The sequence below is a fragment of the Papaver somniferum genome, chromosome 2 (genome assembly GCF_003573695.1).
Source record: "Papaver somniferum cultivar HN1 chromosome 2, ASM357369v1, whole genome shotgun sequence".
NCBI lineage: Eukaryota > Viridiplantae > Streptophyta > Magnoliopsida > Ranunculales > Papaveraceae > Papaver > Papaver somniferum.
The window spans coordinates 117,817,826-117,834,545 of NC_039359.1; positions in this window are offsets into that span (position 1 = coordinate 117,817,826).

Below are 16,720 nucleotides of genomic sequence, written 5' to 3' on the forward strand. Positions count from 1 at the left end.
TGATTTAAATCTTAGATTTGGTTGTTCTAGAAAATAGAACCAATGTGTGATCGTAGAGGGAATAGTAAGAGGGGGAATCATATTTTTTGGGTTCAGTTTTGGATAGAAGTTTTGGGTTTTAATCAAAGTGCTGGTGGGGAAGATGATTTTATCATTTCTGAGAACATGTTAGAACTTGGTTATTGATTCTATCAGAATTCGTTAGCTCCGGCTGTTGCCGTTATATGAACGAGTCAGACCTACCAAAGATCTGACCCGAACCAAGTCTGGCACGGGGTGAGGGTGTGACGATGGCCTGTGCACCTACAGGTGGTGATTGATTTTAGGCCTTTCCTCAACGAGTCTCGTAGGTTTGCTCACCAAATACATGGTCGTCAATGCTGAAACTATTGCATTTAAACTATTACCTCCGTTTCAAAATTTTTTTGGCTTGTTTCATACTTTCATGTATAATGAAAAGTAATTTTAGCAAGAATCCAACAGAAGTACCATTCCATTTTGTTTCCAATATATATGTTTCTTACATCTATAGACACATGTATGAGCATTACAAACCAAAACACAACCATATCTAAACAACTTCTTATAACAGCACATAATAAACAGAACCCGCGTAGAGCCAATCAACTGATACACAAAAAAACTCAGTTCCTTCCCCATTCATTGAGGTTTCTGCTTGTTAATTATGCAATGGATCAGGACTTGATGGTATTAGTCTTTTGTTTGTTGCAACAATGGCTTCATCTTCAGAGCTGTTAGTACTCCACCAAACTTTTGTCTGCATCATTCTCCTGCTGCCTATTGGTGTGTACAATCCATCGCCTAATGAAACCCTTGCCTCCACAGCTAAAGATAGACTCAATAACAACACCAGAACAAACCCAGACTTTATTGTTCTTCCCATTTCTATATATCTCTCTGGAATGACCTTATATTGTAAGGAATTACAAGTTGGAGAAAGAAAGAATGAATGCAGAAGCCTTGAAATAAGGAGTAGAATGGTACTAAATACTTGAGTTTTTGAACCTCCAACATTCAATTATGTACCAATAGGTGTACAAGGAGTCAAAGGGGGGTTGCTCATTGAATTGTCTCATCTTTTACTATGTTCACGCTGGGTCCATTGTCCTTGTATGAATGACCCTATCCAGACGACACCCCTCTTTGGGATGATATGAAAGTATGTTTTTCCTTGTACACGAAAGTAGACATAAAACTCAAAATAACTTGAGTTGATGGCACTGATGGTAGTTGAGTGGTGTTTTCAATAACACTGTTTAGAATTCAATGTTTTTCACTCGACAAGAACACTTAAGTTACTGTTATCAGAAAAAAGTCATGGTTGTTTTTGATCAGTCCCCATTGCCAATTTTTATATAAAATTTTGGGTCCCAATGTTTCGATAATAAGTGTGATTTCTATTGACGGGATTATACAAGAAAATTTGACAAGAAAAAATAATTAATGTGTTTGATTTATGGTCTGTCAATATATATAGTAGTAGTACTGTATAAATTCACACGTTAAGATTGTATACGCGGTACGGTACGGCAGCCATGAATTCAGTAGGGCATGAATAGGTGATGAAAATGGTTGCACCGCACCTGCTTGCCATTGCAGTACCTAATTTTATGTTCCCCACAAAGATCACATATTCAAAACCAATTAGTTGACTATCTACTACAGGGCACAGGCCGGTGGATGGGTTTATTCTCTCTAGATTTAACTTGCATTTGGTTCAAGTTACAAGTGGTTATTGACATACAGGATATGCCCGTGGATAAGTTGTTAACGGAAAGTAATGTGTTTAGCTTGTCAAACTTGAGAATTTCAGCATGATAAATCTAGTTGTGTGTTATCTGTGGTCATGCATCCACCCATTCATGCATCTAATTTTTTTCTTCTTTTGAACTCTTTTCTGTGCTTTCTTCATGGAAGCTTATTGTGATATTTTGGGCTCCCAAGCCCATTGTGATATTTTGCACCCCCTAACAATACTTTGCTTCCCCTCGGCCATGGTCCAGATCGTCTGTGCCACTGCTTGGGTGTGCCCTATGTGCCACACCAATAGAAACACGGTATTTTCTCTTGGATTTGTAATATCTTCTTTAACTAATTAATTATCTTTCCTAATCGATTAGTGTTGTATAAATAGAAAATCTATTTAGTTAGTCATGGTTAATGAGAGGAATGATGTGGCGTGTTTCTATTGGTATGGCACATAGGGCACACACAAACAGTGGCACAGACGATCTCGACCCCCTCGGCCAAGTTGAGAAAGCAGAGAATTAATTAATTACCTATGGCATTAATGTAGCATATATAGACACTAATATAGTCTATAACTCATTGTATTGAGGGTCATTCTTCCTGTTTAAAAAGGGCAATTTCTATGGCAATTGCCAAACTCAAAAATTTAATCAATCCGGTGGACGGACAAACTGCAATTTCCATTATGGTAAAAGTATCGGGCGGAATATCGTGATACGCGCGGGTGCTGCAAATCCGCTGGCGGGTTACATAAAACCGCATGCAAAGACAACCCGTTGGCGGGCGAAGACCAACTGCTAACGTCTACTTTTTCTAAAGCAAAAAAAATGTATATTTTTACCACTATAAATTACCATCATCTTCAAACACTCCACTCACACCAAAATTCACTTCTCTTGAGTTTTCTCTACTAACCTATTTCAAATTTTTAGTTAAGAGTTTAAAATTTGTCAAATGAAATGTCTGAAAAGGATGTAAACTTGAAGCTGATGTTTCTAAGATATGTGGAAGTTTTAAAAAGATCGAAAATAATAAAAGGGAAATGCAAGTTTTAGAAGTTAATCCAAGAAAATGTTCCACTAAAAGGCAAAGAAAAGCTCCGGTTCTGATAGTTAACAAAAAAAATATTCAAAAACTAAGAGGAAACAATTCAAGACCGCGTTGAATGGAAGATACGTCAAATGAAGATAAAAATGAGGCCAAAGATTGTACTTTGTTTTTATTCAAGTTGTTAGTTTAGTTCTTATTATTGGCTAAGTTTATATCTTGTAAAAGAAGTGACAATAATATTAATTAATGAAAATATTTAGACCTTAAATTAGATTTTCGTTTTATATTAAGTGATACTTATTAACATTATATATATAGTAACTGAATTCATAACGACAACAATAACATCAAACTATATCAAATACAGTGACATGAACCTTATAGAGTTCATAGCATTCAAAATGCTTAAACTCTCTTCCATTTTCTTCAATAAATTTTGTTTGAGTCGTAGTTTTCTGAAAAACAGGTAAACAACAAGTTACGTCAAATATGATTTTGATTAAACTATGTTGCAGTAGCTCAATGAGGACAAAGGTCTTAAGATCTACTCACCAGTTCTTCGTTGGACAATCCAGAATTACTGCGGTAAACCATCCATAAAATTTATGTATAATATCTGACATCATTACTGATGAACGAACATCTCAGTTCTAGGCTCCTGTTGTTTCTTATATATTCATTTCACAACGCTTTAAACCTTTGCAACACTCTTTCCCAGAAATAGCCACTGATCATATTTCTCGTTATAATATGTATCCAACGTCGAATAAGAGTAACATCTTCTTCCATAGTAAAGATAAGGAGATCCCTTATGATGTAGTGAAGATGTGATTGAGATGGACCATTTTTAAGAATGCTGAAACAATCTTCGTAAAGAAAAAGTTTGCCATGAGTTTCCTCCCAATTATCCAGAGATGTTTGGATCACTTCAGCTTCAGTTACACCGACAAATTTTTCTGGATCAATTTCCCTTACCCGATAAAAGAATTGTGTGACAACGCGATTAATTAAATGAAAACTAAGATACAAACCAAGAGCATTTCAGTTTTCGGGGTTCCTCGTTTGCGAGACGAACATTGTGAAAATGTTGTGCTAAAAAGACGCGTTCAACATGTCTTGGTCGCGCATAAAAAATTTTACCTTATGGAAAATAGGCTTTGAATATAGCTAAATCCTCTTCTTGAGTAAATTTAGGACTACCAATTCTAGCAGACTTTTTTTTTTTTAATAGATTGAGAGATTAAAGAGTTTTAGAAAGAAAGAAAAAGATGTGAATCTGAAGATGGGAAAAGTTGAATATATAGGGTCAGAAATTTAGAGCCATTGAAAATTTAGTCGTTGGCGGTCAAAGTAAAACCGCGCGGCTTTATCTAGATCGCCACGTGTATTACCAACGACTACAAAATAACAGATTTTTTTTTCCTTATAAATACAACACTAATTTTGTTTCTCAACCCAACCAACAAAATTTATTCTCAACCTAACCAAAAAAAATCATTCTCATCCAACAACATCCATCATGTTTTCTTAAAGCAAAGTGAGCAAAAATTATGTGTTGAAGCAAAAGAGGTTTTTCCATTATGTTTCATGGACAACCACAGTATGATGCAATGTCCTTGGATGTATTCAAAGTGTCCACGGGAAGGTTGTTCACACATCAGAATGGTGATCAAATCACAACCAGAAAAGCTCAGGTATTTGCAATGTCAAGATCCCAATTGTCCATAGGAACCACATATGCTAGATGATGCTATAAAGATTAAATACGAAAAACAAAAGCTTGCAACGTTCTGCAAAAACTTCAAACTTAAAGCCAAATTGAAGAACAAGTTATTACACTGCTAGCACTGTGGCAATGGAGATCACGAATACAAAAATTATCCACAGAGAATCAGTGGATGTCCAAAGCTCGGTTGCAGGACTTTTATGCATTTCTACAGTTATACAGAAAAAGGTACCTACGGAAATCACTTTTGGAAATGTCCAAGGTGTTTCTTAGTAGAGTGGACTGAGTGTAGGAACGAATTGATTCACCATCGTTTTATTTTGTTAAATATTTTAGTTTGGTGTTATGTTAATCAATAAAAATTTCTTCGCATTTGAACCTTCAATATCATAACTGATATAAACCTTTCTTATAATAAAAACATACTACATTGGATTAAACCAACTACATCAGATTAAAGCAAATACATTAGATTAAAGCAACTACTGCATATATGTCAATTAACATCATCATTTAATAGCCGCCTTCTGGAATTCTTAAGATGCCAAGGGGTTGAATCTATTGAGCTCTTTAAGGATGTTGAAACAATCTTGGAAGGCAAAAGGTCTGCCATGAGATACTTCCCACTCCGCTAGTGTTCTCGGTTCCACTTCATCTATAGCTTCACCGTTCAGTTTATTTTTTTGATTGTGCACTAGTAGACCTAGGAATTTCGATACCTCCCGACTAATTACACTAAAACGAAGCGACAATCCCGCAGCCTCACAGTTGAACTGGTTCCTTGTTTCTATGACGAACTTTCTAAAAATGTTCTCCCGAAAAGTTATCTTCGACACGGCTTCATCTCCAACCGTTCGGATATAGCCATTGGCGTTTGATAATTAACCGTTAGCGGGTTGATAATACCCGCGGGTGGGTTATCACAGTCTGCGTAATTTAATTTACCCACGAGGTTCTAAATGAGACGCGTGTCTCATGTTGGTCCGCAGTGAACAAACCATCAAAATTGTTGGTCTGGCCACCCGTTTTTCATGTTTGTTCATTACATAGGAATTTCCCTAAAGAACACCATTAACCTATTTCAAGGTTATTATATGGTATTAGATCAGAATTATCTGAGGTTTTTTCTCCATCTTTTCTGCTGAAGAACTCATTTTCATCACTTCTACCTGCAGTGATCTTATTCAAAGATCTACAATCGTGTTGATGGTTGTTCTTTCCTATTTCTTGATCTCATTTTTCAGTTTTTTTGATATCTTTCTTGATCTAGATCTACATTCCCTTACGATCTGGTTATTTTCTTTACTCAATTTACTAAAACTTTCTGCAATCTCCATCTTTTCCTTCATTCTTGCATGTGATTCGTCTTGATTTTAGATCTGATTATGGATCTATTTCCATTTCATATTTACCTCTCGGTACTATATCTAATATCATTCTTCTCAAACTAAAGGATGATAACTTTCACACTTGGAAATCATTCATGTTACCTTTATTTCAAAATTTTCAAGTTCTAAAATATGTTGATGGTACATATCCATATCCACCTATGTATGCGTCTAGGACTGCAGAAAATAATGATGTGATACATCCTTGAGTTATTTTGTAAAAGGGTCGGATGTTTTGGTTCTAATTAGGATATGTATCATTGAAGATGCAGTTGATGCATTACGGTCGTAGACTCACTTTGACCATCTAATTTGTTTACCAAATTGTCCTTAGGAAATACTGAAATGACATTACATACCAGCACAGTTAAATATTTAACCGGTCACAACCAATGATGAACATAGTAGAATTCTGTTTCTATTTCCTAGATCTCTTAACAAATACCAATTTCTTGTTTTTTTTTTTCACCGTGAATCTAACAATTCACTCTACAATTAATTCCTTTCGTTTTGATTTAGAAATTTCACTCACCAAGCGACAACCACATCAAATCTAGAGAAAATGAGGGAAATTTGATACATTAGAAAGGTAAATGTGTTTGTATATCAACGAACAAAAGCTAATTGGGTTTGTACACAACTGTAATATGAATGCAGGTAAATTAACTTTGGGTTTATGTATTTTTATTATTTGTCGAGAATCATTGTGAAGTTAGGGCTTTTTCCACTGAAATTGATTAAAGCATTAGCAACTAAGATTGATTAAATTGGAAAACTGAGTTTAAATTGATCTTCTAGATCAAAACAAAAGGAATAATAGCTACAGATGGGTGTGGCATGGTGGCGACAGGTAAGAACTAGCAAATAAAGATTTACATCTTCTAGGATACTAATCAGAAGAAGTTACAAGAAAATGGAAAGACAAAATTTTCCGGACAGAGTTTTGATATCAAGTAAAAGAATGTCGAAACTGAAAACTGATTAGTATCGGTAATGGGTGTAGTGTAAGAGGGGAAGAGAGTTAAGTTTTGACGATATTCCGACAGTCAACATCAGACGACTAACGGTCCGGGTGTTTAGCAACGTACACAAAGTCTACTAACGGTTTTTTAACGGTCTATGGTTAGTCTACGATCCTAATGCATCAACTGCATCTTCTACGACCCAGACCCTAATTAGGCCCTAAACATCCGACCCTTTTACAAAATAACTCTAAATCCTTTATACACAACTTGGCGAGCAGGCGATTCTACTTTAATTTTGTGGATTCAATCAATTATTTCTGATTCTGTGATCTGATATATTACTGGAGCTGATACTTCAGCTGGTTTGTGGGAAGATATAAACACAAAATTTGCTCAACAATCTACAACTTATGTTATTCAATTACGTACAAATCTACCAATCTTGAAGATTAGTGGAATTGTTTTTCATTTATTATTGAAGTCAAGAAACTGCAAGATCAACTTGTTGCAGCTGGTTGTCTTATATATGACAATGAATTGGTTGTAAGTATTTTATCTGGATTGTCATCCAATATGCTTCTTTTGATACTTCTATTAGAATCGTATCTCCACCAGTTAATGCACAAGAACTGCACAATCTGCTGCTTAGTGAGGAAATAATTATCTCAGCTACTAGATATGCTAATGAAGCTAAGGCTTTTATTATTCACACCTCAATTTATTCTATAGGAGGTTATAGAGATGGCTATTCAAAAGGTAATCCTAGAGGTAGAGGTTTTGGTAGGTACCAAATCCATCAATTTTCTCAAAAAAATACTTAAAGTAGAGGTTATGGTGTTAATGACAAGAAGCCTTGTCAAATTTGTCAACTCGAAGGTCATACAACTACAACTTGCAATCAGAGATTGAATTTTTCATATCAAGGAAGACAATATCCATCTAATCTTAGTGCAATGTTAGTTGCTGCCGATATATTTGATGATGAACGGTTTTCTGATAGTGAATCAAATCATCACATTACTGCAGACCCTACTTCACTCACTGAGTCTACTCCATATGAGGGTTCTTGAGGAAATAACTACAGCTAATGGTCAAAATTTAATATCACACATCTTGGTACATCTAGTAAACATGTTAATGATCATTCATTCTTCACATGATTTTATTGTGCAGGAAGCGAACTCTGGAGAACTCTTTTGCAAGGGCCACAAAAAAATGGCTTGTACCCCCATCAAATTCAATTCACCACCTCATGCTTTATCTGCTCAAACTCTTGACACCATCATTCTTTGTAGAATACTAGGCCATCCATCCTTTCAAACCCTTCATAGATTGAAATATCATCTTAACATCTCTTATTTTTCTAGTAAACCTTTTTTTCATGATGAATGTAAAACTTATAAAAGTCAGAAATTACCCTGTCAAGTTTCTTATAACTATGCATCTCAACTACTGGAGTTGTTGCATATGGATCTTTGGAGTCCTTGTCATGTTGCTTCTGTTTCTGGGTCTTTCTACTATGCTAATATATATTGTAGATGAATATTTCAAGTTATATTGGATTATTCCTTTAATAAATAAATATGACTTCAAAAAGTGGCTTCATCTCTTTTGTAGCTTATATTGAAATTTTTCTTTCTCTTTCTGTAAAATGCATTAGAACTATGGTGGTGGTGAGTTCGTATGAAACATCTAAAGGATTTTCTCATCTAAAAGGAATTCACCATGAGATGACTTGTCCTCACACTCCAGAACAAAATGGAGTTGCTGGGGTCAAGCAAAAATGTATTCTAGGTGTTGTCAGAACTCTAATCAAACAATCTGGTCTTCCAACTATATTTTGGGTTGATGCTTTTCATAAGCCAGTTGTCTTATAAACAGACTTCCTGCAAAATCCATTGGTTTTACAGTACAACCTCCATATAATAGTACTCTATAAAGGAATAAACTTCGTATAAGAATAAAAAATAATGGTCCCAACTTGGCTTAATCAGTGTAAAAATACCTCTATATAAGAATTTTTTTTTAATGGTCCCAAGAGTATTCTTATATAGAGGTTCTACTGTATTTCACCATTTTAATTTTTATTTCACAACAATCTAGACTACTCATTTCTCAAAGTTTTTGGTTGTGCTTGTTTTCCATGGTTAAAGCCTCATACTATAGCAAGCTTGAACCAAGGAGTAAACAGTGTGTATTTCTTGGATATAGTCAGTTTCACAAAGGATATAGGTATCTTGATCCTACAACTGGTAGAGTTTATATCTCCAGACATGTTCAATTCGATGAGTCGGTTTTTCCTTATCATTCCCTAGTCTCTTCTTCCGATTCGGTCACTTCAGACATAGATTCTATTTTTACACCTAACACTGATGTGTTGGTTTATCAATCAGCTCCTCATGTTGCCGATATTCTTATAGTATGTACTTTTATCCACTTCTTCCTCTACTACTGCAACTGAAAATCCAATGATTGTGAATGATCATAGCATGATTATTAGAAATAAAAATAGAACAACCCATAGTCTTATTATGCAACAAAACATTTGTTACATGTTGCATTGTTGTGTGATTCTACTATGCATACTTGTGTTAGACATGAAAAGAAGAGTAAACTTTGGCTACCTTCTCTATATATTGAGTAGAAAGCCTTACAAGATACTGATACATGGTCACTAGTTAATCCTTCTCCAGATCAGAATGTAGTTGGATGTAAGTCGGTATTCAGAATAAAGCAAAATCATGATGGTATTATTTAAAAATATAAATATAGAATTGTTGCAAAAGGCTTTCATCATCAAGAAGGAATTAATTTTGCTGAGACATTCAGTCCAGTAGCTAAACCAACAACAATTAGGATTTTTCTTTCTATGGCAGTTCAATATGACTGAAAAATTCACTAACTTGATGTTAGTAATGTATTCCAGCATGGTGATATCAAGGAGAAGGTGTTTGTGACTCAACCATCGGGATATGTAGATGCATACAACCAAATCATGTATGTTTACTTCATAAGTCAATCTACAGGTTAAAACAGGCTTTAAGAGCCTGGTATGAGAAGTTGAAAATTGCTCTCACTGATTTGAATTTTATTTCCTCCTCAGCAGATACTTCTTTGGATGATCAAATTACAGTTGCACTGGTTTATGTTGATGCTATTCTCCTAATTGGTCCAATTCAAGTTTTCTACAAACTACCATTTCTGACTTGCAAAAACAGTTTCCTATTAAGGATTTAGGAGATGTTCACTATTTTCTAGGTCTTGAAAGTTACAAGAACAACTTCAACACTCTTTCTTAGTAAGACTAAATATGCACTTAAGCTACTAAAAAACACAAACATCGAGGGTGCAAAGGCTTGTCAGATACCAATTGCAGCTAATTTTAAACTTTCTAAGTAAAAGGTGATTTACTTGAAAATCATACAAAATACAAATCTATTGTGGGTGCATTGCATTATCTTACATGGACTATGCCTAAGATCTCATTTTCAGTGAATCTTGTTTGTCAGGACATGCAGCATCCAACTTCATCCCATCTTGCAACTGCAAAAATGATTTTAAGGTATATTAAAGGTACTCTCAGCCATGGTAATAAAGGCTCTTCTTTCCTTCTTGGATTTTCAAATGCATATTGGGATGAAAATATTGATGACAGGAGATCTACTAGAGGATACTACATTTTTTTGGTGCTAATCCAGTCTATTGGTCTTCCAAGAAGTAATCTACAGTTGCTAGAAGTTCTAAAAGCTGAGTATAGGACTCTTTCTCATAGTGCTTCTGAAGTTGTGTGGATTTGTTACTTGCCGAATCATATACATTTCTCTCTTCTTGATATTCCTTGATTTGGATGTGACAACATTAGTTCTATCTCCCAGCATCAAATCTAGTTCAACACTCTAGAATGAAGCATGTTCATATTGATTTTCATTTCATAAGAGAGTTTGTACACTCTAAAGCACTTGATGTGTTTTATGTTTCTAAATTGGATCTGGTATATGATATCTTCACCAAATTTACATGGTCCAATGTTTTCATGCTCAGATCCAAGCTCAAAGTGGTTTAAACTACCTTGTGTTTGAGGGGGATAGTGACACAGACTGACAAACATCATTATGTAGTGGTGTAGGTTAAGTCAATACTGCAGTGTAGGATAACCGTTTTTTTTGTTTTTGTTATAGCTTTATTGCACTAATTTGTTTCACGCACTTCTCTATCTGTATAATTAAGTAGCATTCGTGTGTTTCACACACTTCTTTGATTTTTTTTATTAATGATGGTTAGTAGTGTAATGTATAAACACTAATACAGTCTGTAACTCATTTTATTGAACACTACACCAAATTTAATGTTAAACTGTTGCTGACTGGGCATGCAACAGATTTCTGCCGTTGCTAAACACCCTGTCGCAGATTTAGGTCATCAACGGCAGTCGCAACAGAAATTAGCTGTTGCAAAAGCAAAAGTGTAGCAACAGGAATCTGTTGTTGCTGCTTTGTTGCTAATTTTAAAGTTATTCCGGGATATTTTTTTAGAGCATGATATAGTTGTTCTGGTTCTGACTTAGCAACATAAACATGCCATTGCTAAATATTTGCAACAAGAAAAAAAAGGTCAGGTCTTCGTTGACCTAGTCAAAGTCCTGAAATACATATTCCCTGCAATTACCCTGATTCTTCCTATTCTTGTAACTAAATGAAATAACCCTCACATTCAACATGAAATCATAATTGAACAATGAAACACAACATAAAAGTCATGACACAACAAGAATTGTCATTTGGACATATTTATTAACTTAACATTACATCAAAGGACTCTTACAAAATATTTTAAAGGATAATGAACTCTACATTGTTGGATGTGTCTCTAAGGAAAAAAAAATAAATAAAAATGAAATACAAATAGCTGAAGTACCTGCCCATACTGTTTAAATTCTACTTGGTCACAGAAGCCCGCATTGCAAGACATGACTTCACCCCATCGGCTTCCAGCAGTTGCCACTAACGTTACAACATGGAATCCTTCTCTCCATTTCTTGTCTATCCACTTGAAGGGAAAAGAATCACTAACTTTGTAAGATTGATGTGTGTATAGAGTTCCTATTAAAATTAGATCATAAAGAATTCAGTAACTGAAGTTCAAGACCGCACGTTGTATTAAGAGATAACAATTTAATCTAAGAGCAGAAAAACTAATTTCATTTTTGCATCTAGAAACTAATAACGACACGAGAGACACGAACCTTTAGATTTGAGTACACCATGCAAGTAGCATCACTTGGAGGAAGTGGTTCTAATCTGCTCAGGTACAAGTCCTGCATGTTGATGCAATAATTTCTCAAGTTTTCAGTTACGTGATTCAAAAAGGAAAACAACTTAAGCACGTATACCACATCGTTCTCAATAATTTCTTTTACTACGCAAATAATTCATATAAAGAACAAACCTTTTAAGCACTATAATGGCGGAATGAATTATGTAGCCAAGTACAACATAATCTCCAGTCCTGGCTTGAAATGGATATCGAACCCGCGTGAGCTACATGAATACTTTTGAGATTAGATAAAAAAGATGAGAAAGAGTTAACATATCAAACCTTGCGACTGTAGTTTATGTTATGAATGAGAGTCCAATTACTAAGAAGTTCACAAAAGGGGAGACATCGCATACCTTCTTGTACAGTTTCTCACTAACCAGAGATTCCAACTGTACAGTTTCTCAGTTAGCCCAACCTTAGTAGCCAGGAACGGGAACGATATCGGGAGCGGGAGCAAGGACGAAACCGGGGATCGTAAAATTTTCAAAAAATGAGATACCGGAAGCGAGTTGGGAGCGTGAATTACATTTTTCCAGAAATATTAGTTATATTACCAATTTTCCAATATTGTAATCAAGAAATAATACAAGTACATAAATATTTAGCAAATGTGACTTAAGTGCAGGAATATATCTCATTCATTAACCTCTTTTGCTTCTTGTGTTTGTTACGAGCACTCTGAACTCAAATTTGTGCTAGTGTTTCCTGTTCTTGTGAACTTGGAGGCGGAGGCGGGGGTGGAGGTGGAGGGGAGGATGGAGGGATAACATCAGGTGTTTGTGTTGTAAAGTAATCCACTTCGGAGGATAGTTTTTTTTATGTTGGATCAATCATCTACGGAGAACAACGTTTAAGGACACTTAACTAATGCAATTAAAGATCCCGTATGGTTTTGGAAGGGAAATATTTCACGTGTAACAATAACAGACAAGTTGGTGAAAAACTACGGGCAGTTAATGGACACGCAACAGCCGTTAGATTGGATAATCAAGGGTAACAAGTTAAACCCTAATCTCAATGGACGTATCCTTATAAATAGTGTATATTTCTCCTTTAAGAATGAAACCAAACTGCGCCTCCGCTGCTGTGTAAAGAAAGCAAACCCTAAATCAAATACCAACAGTTCTCTTCATTCATGCTAGGAAATCACACGGTTCTTAATGTTGGGAACGCGTTTTTTGCATGCTAGGAACGCGCTCCTAACACGTTTATCACTTGGGAACTCAGAACCGTGGATCTCATGGAGATACCGGATAGCCTTTGACGTTCCTGGCTACTAAGAGCCAACCCTTTGAAATAAGTGCAATACAAGTGTGAGAAGCAGTTTGAAAAGAGAGTGCTTCTAAATTTGGGAAATTATTAAGCATATACCTAGATACGGACACATGTTTATTCTGCATACTTTAACAGCTGTGAAAAAGAAACTAAAAGAACAAACATGGAAGTTGGAAGCTGTGAAAAATCAAAAAGTTGAAGCTAACCCTTTTCTCAACTCATAGCCAAACCCCTCCTTATACTCAAAATATCTTCAATGAGAAGACATACAAACAAGAAAGCAAAATAGAGAAACCAAAAAAGAAAAAGATCAGACCTTCAAAAGCAAACAAGAACCAACTATTGCAAATATTGGAATCTTCAGTTAAAAGCAGACAAACTTTGGTTCTGTTAAAGACGAACCTCATATGTGAAGGAGACTCCAGAAGTTGCAGGCTGCTGAATTGTCACTGTGGACACCGCCCCATTAGCTCAGAGTGAATATACTCAGAAAAGACCCTGTCCTTGCCTTTCCTGAAAATTTTCAGAAAGTGAAAATACTCAGAAAATTAGAAGTTCACAAGTTACTAGATTCCTACAGACAGAACCATACCTGAAAACAACGTACCAGGTCTCCAAGAAGTATTGCACCACATGCTGCTGCTAAACAAGGGATATATTTATCTTACATCCTTCCTAACATTAACCCACTCATCCTCATCTGGAGTGAATCCTGTGACCGGACTGGAACTTCCTGAAATAGCAAACACCAGGAATGAGAAATGCCAAATAATATCAAATTGCAACCAACTGACATAAAGTGCTGAAATGTTTTATTCACACCACAAGATCATCTACAATATACACCAGTTCTTTTATCAACAAATTATATTGACTGATTCAGAGCATTACATATTTAGAAAATATAAATTCAGAACTCTAGCACAAGAATAATGGAACTAACCCTGGTAATCTCAAGGCTACATCTTAAGCGATGCCAATCAGTGAGTGCCATCTCTTCAGCCTTCGGATCACAAGATTTTACCACAAACTGTACAGCTTCTTCCCAATCCTCATCCTTCTGGAATCCGCTAATATCTATGTGCACTTTCGGAGCAATCTCTTCTGGAGATGCATTTTGGAACTTCTAGCTATCCATCTTTTCAGTTACATTCATCATTGTTTGGTACTCTTTATTCAGTCCCTTCTCTTATAACAGAAACAACAAAGTAATTAGGTCAACATACAATGAGATATATCGTTATAACATCAAGAATACCACCTGAAACTTTTGTAAAAGATGCCAATGCGTTTTCCCTTGCAACCTACAAAACAGAAACAAAATTTTCAGTAAAAGACCACCACTAGCGTTGCTATTATAATTTACCAATTTGATTTATTTTCCCTGGAAGAGGGATAGTGTATTTATACTTAAGAGCAGCAATTTGTGGAAGACGATCATGTATTGAAGACGAAGAACTACTAAACGGAGCTTATGGAACTTCATCAACAAAAGCTATGTGGAGACTTGAACCACTTTATCACTCAAAAGTCTATCTACTCTATCTCCTATTTGAGACAAAAGTCGTATATCTATATAGACTTCAATTATGCACATTTGATATTTGGCGCTGAGTTTAACTCGCTTACATATTTCTCGAAATATGTGTTGGTAAACTTTCGCTTTAACCAAGTTCATCTTATATTCTTGACGAAAGTCAAAAGACGATCATGTGAAAATCGCCTTGTAACATCTTACATGATTTGTGTGAGACAGTCATTTGATGTAGACTCTGAATGTTTCGTATTGATCATTCGATCACTTGAAAATTTCTTTGAAGCTAGTAGTTTGTGTGAGACAGCTAATGTCGTCTTTCGAGAATGTTTCAATGATTGAAATGGAGTTTTGAACACTTAACCATGATTGGATAAAGCATAGTATGCGTAATTTCATATATGTAATCCATGTCCGGGAACATAGTATGCATACCCGTAGGCGTACTGGTTGGTTTAGTGAAAGTTCGGGAACCTTGTAAGCATACCGGTACACGTAATGGCATGCGGTTCAGGTCCGGGAATTTCTGCTGAGTTTGGAAGGTATGCGTACCCGTTCGCATACTGGCGGACCCAAACTAAGTCCGGCTACTTAGGTATGCGTACCCGTTTGCATACTTGAGTAGGTTATGTTCAAAAATCGGTTTGTTCATGAACTAATACATTTATATAATAAGGAATTCAATCTTTTGCAAACCGTGGATATAATGTTCATGACTTGATTCGAGTGAACCAAAATCGATTTTTCTTCAATTGTGTCTTGTATACTTCTATGAGAATATAAACAATTGAACAACTCTGGAACTAGTTTCATTTGAGTCATTGAACTAGTTATGGTTAAGATGAATATGGTTGATACGAAAGTGTTCATATGGCTAACTTCGGTTAACTATTGTTGAGAGAACAAAGGTGCACACATTTAGGTATGGTTACTCATATCTAAATGAAGTCACTTTTCATTTATGTGTAACAAGCTAAGTTCGATCTAACGGTTGAAAGATATTAGCTTGAGTCTAATCATGTTTTCATCTAATGGTGAATATTAAATACTTTGTTACCAAGGTAGCATTGATTGCAAACCCTGATTTGAAGACTATATAAAGGGAGAACTCTAGCAACTGGGAAACCCAATCCCCACACCTCCTGTGTGATACTAGTTACGACTAGAGTCGATTCTCCTTTAACCTTAGGTTTTTCACGAAACTCTGTAGGTTAACGACTTGAAGACTTCATTGGGATTGTGATGCCAGCCCAACTATTTTATATGTAGTTGCGTGTTCTGATCTTGTTGTTTTCTATCGTGATTGAGTACTATCTTCTCTAAGATTTGATCGAGATTTAATCTCCGATAGGCAAGATAAAAAGTAGTCACAAACATCTTCGTCTCATCGTTTGTGATTCCACAATATCTTGTTTCGCTACCATACGATGAAGATTGTTGTGAGGTGATTGGTATTTCTAGGCTGTTGTTCGAGAATATAAGTCTGATATATCAATTGGTTTATGTTCACCTTGATTTATCAAAAGACGGAACACAACTCATAGGTTTATCTATGGGAGACAGATTTATCTATTCAATAGACTTTTTTGTGTGAGACAAATTGGTTTATCAAGTCTTCGACTTTGGGTCGTAGCAACTCTTAGTTCACTACAAAAATACTGAGTTTTAGCCACACCGAAGAGTCTTGGCAATTGAT